This window comes from Ambystoma mexicanum, chromosome 8 (assembly GCF_040938575.1).
Source record: "Ambystoma mexicanum isolate Mex_15411 chromosome 8, UKY_AmexF1_1, whole genome shotgun sequence".
NCBI classification, from domain to species: domain Eukaryota; kingdom Metazoa; phylum Chordata; class Amphibia; order Caudata; family Ambystomatidae; genus Ambystoma; species Ambystoma mexicanum.
The window spans coordinates 1,415,849,729-1,415,857,662 of NC_090929.1; positions in this window are offsets into that span (position 1 = coordinate 1,415,849,729).

A 7,934-nucleotide genomic window follows, 5' to 3' on the forward strand; every position below is an offset into this window, starting at 1 on the left:
TGACACTTTACATTGGTATATTACCATTGTTGGTTGACTTCTTTTTCGACATTTATTTTTTGAAAAAATTACTTTTTCTGTTATATGTATATGTTTTAGATTTATTTGTTTTCGACATTTTTTTTCGACATTTTTTGTATTTCGGCAATATTTTTTCGATATTATGACTATAAACCCGGACACAATAGAAAACGATGCTGCCACATCAGTTGCTGCATAATGCAATAGAAACGTATGCAAGAGATCGGAAACAAACGCATGAACTGGGCAAGTGCCTCCTTCATCGCAAACAGCACTGAAACTCGTGTAAATGTTGTGCAATGAACAACAATAATATCGGCATAATTGCGTGTCACCAAAGTGTTGCACAGAGAAACCAAAATCAGTCACTTCATTGTAGCTACGCCGTAGGACTATACATGCACATGAAAGATTGCAAAATGTGCAGCCACTGCACCATGTTTTCCATTCACTTTCAGTCAATGTATGTCTGGATCCCCTTAAACCAGCACGCTGTGCCTAGTGAAACACGCAACCATAACCGCAGCCTCTGCATTTCTGTCGACAAATACACTGTGTAGCACAGTCTGTGCATACACACCACACCCAGAAACCATATTGCCCATTCCTATAGTGCCTTCAAGCCCATTTCTATGGTCGTCATCTGAAAAAGGGGCGTATGTAACATGTGCCACCCTGCAACTATCGCAATGTTGACAGAAAGTTTATGCTGTGCGCGTGCAGGAGTAGGTGAATAACTTTCAATCAGGGGAGTTGACGTTGTTAGTTGTGGTGGCTCTTAAAAGAGCCTTTGTGGGGCTTTTATATTTTTTTTAAAGGTGTCTCTGTAGAAACACCTTTTTTTGCAGTTTTCATAGGTAAATTTGTCTTTTCAAAGTCAGCTCACATTCTTACAATGGGGTCTTCAGTGCAGGGTGGAGATTGTGAAACACAATTTCATTGCCACTGGTCGACAAAGACATGCCATTTGCCTTGAAACGGTGTACGTATTGCGAACCAATCTTCTCATTCTCACAGGAGAACAACCCAGCAGCACTCAAGAAGTCACACATGCCCATGTTGATGAGACCCCTTACGACCTCTGGCTGGTGACAGAAATCATTGGAATACTTCCACAATATTCTCGGGGGTAGACATGAAAAAAGCACTTTGGCAGTAGGAAAAATGTGCTGCACTGCTTTCATCATAACCTTCAGTTGATGATACACACGGGAACAAGGCATGTAACCCAAAAAGAAGGCTCCAAAGTGCACAATCACAACATGTACAGTTGCCGAAGAGACCATGCGTTGACATTCTACAAGCAGTCTGCCGAAACAGCATGCTTGGACACTGCACCACAAAACGTCCACTCCCTCCAAACCACAATTGCCAACACTTCAAATGTACCGTTACACATTTTAATACAAGTGTCATGCCATTCCAAAGCACATCCACTACAAAGTTCAGTAAAAGTATGCACGATTTCGCCATCCACATTCAGCCACATGGCCATCCAGGATGTGGCACTTGTATTCCTGGAACTAATGCACAATCGGGAACCTTTTTGTGATAGTGAGGGTGGGGGTGAGGGGTGGCGGGGTAAGCAATATCAGGCTGGGTAGGGGATTAGGGCTTCCATTGTAGATGTACAAAATCATTTGATTTTATTTTACGTGCGTGCAAGCAACTTTTTTTGTTTTTTCTCTTTACATGCATTTCAGTTTGCCTCTTTACATTTTTGCCACATTCTAGTCACTGCTTCTTGCACAGTGTAAAAGAAAATGGCATTGCCAATGGTGCTCAAATAAATGCCATTTCTACAGAACCACTGCATATTTTGCGACCTCATGATCTCATAGTGGGTGGAGAACATGCCAGCAGTCTGCATAAATTCACGCATAATTCTGTTTATAACACATCTTCCAACCTCTGGCTGGGGACAAATTACACCGTCATGAGCCCATACCCCTATTGGTGTTGTGCATGAGAAAACAACCTTGGCAGTAGGAAAAATCTGCATCACTGTGTTCAGCAACCTCTTCAGGTGATGGATTAAATGTCACCATGACATGTAATCCAAATGTACCCTACCATAGTGCATGACAACAAAGTCAACATGTGTGATGGAGGCCACATATCTGCAAAGGCGAACCATCCCGCCGAAACTGCAGTCACCCTGACAGCCCCAGAAAGTATCCACTCCTTCCAACCCGAAATTACCAGCAACACCTCTTTGCACACAACACCTGTGCAGGTGGCGCACAAAGGTATCACCGACAATAAGCACTGTGCATCCCTCCATCTCGACCAACCTCACGACACAATATTGGGATGAATTGGTGCTGCCCCTTCCTGTCAACCACACCCTAAACACCTAATTGCCTAGTGGCTACAATTCAATGTGCATGTCCACCATGCTCAGAATGGCAGAATATTGCACGTGCGCTTTCCCATCTGCAATGAGGGCCTGCACTGTAATGCAACCATTCATGTCAGCCTTTCACAAAGTACCACTATGCACATATGCACCACTGGCACCAGCACTCCTACCCAACCTCCACACAGCATTGGATAAGCAAAATGTTAAATGCAACACTTACCATAATGTACACACATTACAATGTCTCCAGCACTCCTAAGCCCTTTCATTCACATACTATTGTCTTACCCACTTCCACTCAGAAATGATTGTGTCACTGCCAACCTAACCACAAAATGCTCACAATATTGCCCATACTACAAGCAATCTGTGCACAGCACAGTATCCAAGCACATATAAGCTGCCTTTCAACCATGCCCTCTACCATACTGACAATATGCTAACACTGCACACAGTGACCACACTACGTGACTTTTCACTGCAGCATCTCAAACCACACATCAAAACTTTACCACGTTCTAGCAGTCACCTGACCTGCAAAACAAACATACACGCATGGCAGCTCTCTTTTTCTGCTCTATTGCGTCTTAACTATGCTCCACACCCATTCTGTACAAGTCACCACCCTCTAATGGATTCAGAGTCAACAATGCATTACTGTCGTGGTTGTGCTCAAGGACTAGGCTCTTGACAGCATGCCCTATGGCCTACCGCCTTCGGCCATGCACCCAATAGTCTAGGCCTTGCACACACCCACTGCAACGTAATGCCAGTATACATGTCACCATGGCACCAACTACGTCACACATGCATTGCTGCGGTGGGTGAGCTGAAGCGCTAGGCTCTTGAGAGCATGGCCTCCGGCCTTCGGCCATGCCCTCAACAGTCTAATCCTTCAACAAACCCACCACAACTGCATGCACCCATGCATGCCACCATGCCCCCAACTACCACTATCCACCCGCATAGCACAGGCACCCGCGCTCCCACCCACCCTATGCCATGTGCAATTCACTCCCCTTCTGAAATTCACCTGCCACCATTCACCACGGAAAGAGGTTGCAGCAAACAGGTCACGGAAGAAGCTATCCGGCCGTTACAACAGCTGCCTCAAATCACCACACAAAGTTGTCGGCTGTCTAGGTACTTGTGAATTGGTGCATATGCACTAATACTGCAGCCACTCCTCTGTCTTCTTCCACCTATTTATATATGTCACATTAACAACTTCTCATTCCCCCACCCTTTCCCTCCCTTCTTGCGGCCAACACATGGTGTACGGTATATTTTGCAGACCCTTGTGCCGGCACACTGTCCTCCAAGACACGATGGTGGCGTTTCTCAAAAATTGTTGATGCGAGCACTCTTCCCTCCAGCCAACCACCGTCCACGTCCAAAGTTCTCCGACAGCACGCCATACCTCAAGCCAATGACACTTATCACTGATATCACTAATTTTTAGAGACGTACAATTCAGTAGTTTGCAACAAAAGTACTGTTCAGATTCCCACCAAACACACAAAAGCACTATTTCTGACCCAAGCCCCCGCACCTGCTGCAAATTTGGTGTAAATCCATACAGCCATTCGGGCTGTAGCCATGCACAAAGGTTTTCCCCATTCAGTCTATGGGGAAAAAAACTTTTTGGACCCCCCCCTATAACATTTCCCCCCTGCACGAAACCTTGCCAAAATTCAGAGCGGCCCATATACTTTTTTTGCAAAATTTGGTGAGGATTCGTACAGCGGGAGCAAAGTTATAAGCTGCCGAAAAAGTGGTCTTCCTAAAAGTTTAGCAACTTAACCATAACTACACGGCCGCTACCGCGGGCCATGTAATATATATATATATATATATATATATATATATATATATATATATATATATATATATATATATATATATCAGTTTGCAACCCCCAATAACAAAGTATACAAAAACTAGTCAACTCACTCAAGAACACTCAAACCCCGTTGATTACCAGAACACTATTTTTTTTTTTTTTGCATATTATAATGAAATATATCAATAAATCTACATCGGTGACCAAAAATATAAAATTAGCTGCAGGGAAACATAAATAACACCAACATACAATTGAATATTTGATCCTAATCCCATTGATGTACACTCAACGCTCATTTATTTGGTCAAAACATACATTTATTATATCCCCTCAGTGTAAAACTGTACCTGCATGTTTCATTCCACACAATATAACTTCTGAAACTTCTACAGGGGTTAAATTCAGGATCAAACATTACAAAAACATGTATAAAAAAACATTATCTGAATAAAGTGCATCTCATAAACGTCACACTTCCCAATCACTGACATCCTTGATTGGCTATCGTACCACTTAATTCATTCAGATGTGTTATCTATACACGTGCATTATGCTTAAATTCCAATATATACTAATAACATTATACATAATCAACTACTAAATCTCTCCTCTATTGCACATTGCCCTTCAAATGTCGGCCTTCAATATAAGTACATTTTTACTGGAACACTAGACAGAGTTTTGTACCTGAGTTGTCTTCATTGATTTCTAAGCTTCATTCTTAATTTCCACAAAGCACTTGATTAACCAGTGCCTTGGCTCATTATTAACGTCATTAGTACATGGCTCCTTACCTGCCCAAAAAGGCTCTGCTCACAGCCGTGGCACGGGGTTCCTTCCGTGAGTGACCGCCACGGAAGGGACCTCCCTCTCCTTTCCATGGCAACCATTTTTATTTATTTTTATTTTTTCTCTGACTGCCATGGAAAGGAAGCTCCCCATTCCTTGGTGGCCATTTTGTTTCTTTTTTCTTTTTTCAGTTTTGAGTACTAATAGCAATAAGCCCCTCATGGGGTGGGGGCATTACTGCTTCTGTAACTAGGTAGCTATGTAACTATGCGCCACAGGGCACTACCTGAAGCAGTAATGCCCCCCTGCTTAGTGCTTACTGCTTAAAGAATGCACTCAATTTGTCTGCAATACATTTGTACTTCAATGTTTGATCAAACTATTGAATTTAAATCATCATCATTACATTATGTTCGTACATCATGCAATAGAAAATGGGATGGCAATGAACCTGGGAGCAATATAAAGTCACACAATTGGTGAAAACGGACACCAATCTTTAATGCCCAAATAATAAATATACCATGTTGAGTGGTCAATGGACATTTCATGATGAGTCCTACGCCCTCCTGAGGTGCTCTAACTTCAATTGGGCTCTGACACTAAATATACTGTAAAGAAACAACAAATAGCATGTCAGTGACAAACACACCCCTACATGCTTCATTTACTCCCACTGAGTAGGGGTAAATGAGGTAATTGAAAAATGCATACATCTTGGCAGTATCGGGTCCTCCAAAGTGTCTATTGACATATATTCGCTGAAAGTACAAAACTCTTGTATTGGTCATTACCTGAAACAAACCTGTATTTCGTGGACATACTTTGGGCCAATATCTACGATCATTACAACTTGTTACACATGATTGTATAAAAGGTTCCACTTGTCAACCAAGTCTTGCAGGAAAATCAGCCTTTCTTCCTGACTATAGAAAAAGTGAAAAGACTCTGGGGAAAGTCATGTGGCACACACATGTTACTACACTGATAAGTCAAAACAGGCTTCTGTACTCCAATGCTGTTACTTTATCATTTGCCAGTGGTTATGATTGATTCAAAACCTTGCAGTAAACACCTTTTCGTTTTGCTAAAGTCACCCAGAGTGGGTTGGGTATGCCCAGATGTATGTACTGAACCAGGTGGCCCTAGAGGCCCAGGCCGCTCCTCTCTGATGACGCCCAATGAGGCTGTAACATGTCTGGGAATTCGTGTGGTGTTGTGCAGAAGGGATGTGATCTAGCATTTTGAGCTAGATTGCCACTTTAGGAGTGGGACAAAGCCTGATTTGTATATGGTTTTTCCCCTACTGCTGTGCCAGTGGTTATGATTGATTGAAAGCCTCCCAGTCATCACCTTCTGGTTTTGCTAACGGCACTTTATCAATTGAACGCCACACCTATGACCCAACGGTGTATTAAAAGGAGGGTAAAATCTAAAAATGTATCTGGAATCAAACATCTTGTACCAGCTCCAATGATCATGTTGCTAACAACAAGTCTAATGTGTCACATTATATTGTATACCACTGAATCCTTTCATTAAAGCATATTAAATGGCTGTTTGTAAAAAGTAAAAATAAACAAAAAATAATTATTTCCCAAAAGTATTTCTTGGTTAATAGCTTTATCAGTCAAAAACTGTCCAAGCAAATCCGTCAAATGGATCAGGTTCCTAAATAAAATGTTTCCCTAGTGGTGCATTGCATACTCTTGTTTTTTTTTTATACAACATTTGTGTTCTGTTATGCGCATTCACATTTTTCTTTCTGTTTTACCATTGCATAATTTCTTAAATGGACACCAGAAAACACATGACATAAACCAATATCAATGTTGTGGCTTCTGCTGGTTTGTTGGTGACACCTACAATTACCACATGCAGTTTGTCTCACAGTGCTATTGAAGCACCAGTGATCAGGTAAATATTTTGTTTTCCCACATCTAGGATTCACTTCATTCCACATGATTCTACTATCTACAGGCCTATTGGCTCTACCACCCTGTTCCTCTCTGAATGGGCTGATTTCTCCTCCTCTCTCCTCTCTTCCACCTCTAAACTCCTTTTCCTTGTTGACTTCCACATCCAGTTTGACTGCTCAATCATAGCATCCACTCTCTTCCGTGACCTCTGCACCTCACTCTCCCTCTCCATTCTGCCCGCTGGTCCTATCCACTCAACTGGGCACACTCTCAATGAAATCATCCACACCGACCTCTTGCTCTTATCCCCACTCACCACCCCACTCTCCTGGTCAGACCATTCTTTCCTCTCTTCTCACCTGGGCTCTCTCTGCCATCTGACTGATCCTCCCCCAGCCCTGCCAACCTCATTCACGAGCATCTGTACGATGAAACACATGTCAGCTGCTGCCTTCGCATCTACATTCACCTCCCCTACTGCAGGTTCTACCTCACACTACATTCTCAGCAACCTCCATCTTGCCATCACTAACACTCTTGACATTCTTGCCCCTGTCTTGAGGATCTGCCTGAAACATGCCTCCAAGCTAACACCTGGTATGCCTCTGAACTGCAGCCCTGCAACACAAGTGCCAACTCTCCATTCACTCCAAGAAAAGGGCCCTCAACCATTATTGCATCTCTGGTGCATCCAACAACACAGGTGAATTCATTAAAATCTGCAAGGAACTAGCCAACCTTTCCACAGTCGCCACTTCACCTCTTCCCTCCCAGGCCCTCTGCCATGCACTGGCCACACAATTCACTGCAAAAACTCAGAACATCCTGAGCACCCGAGTTTCTCTTTCAACCTCCACTTCCCCCAACCACCTGCCACAAATGCTGGGTCCCCTCACCCCTCTGCCTTTCTCACCTCCTTTTCTCCTATCACATCTGACAAGGTGACTAGAGTCGTCCGCTCTATGAAGGTCTCCTCCAAACAGGTCTTCCCCTGTTC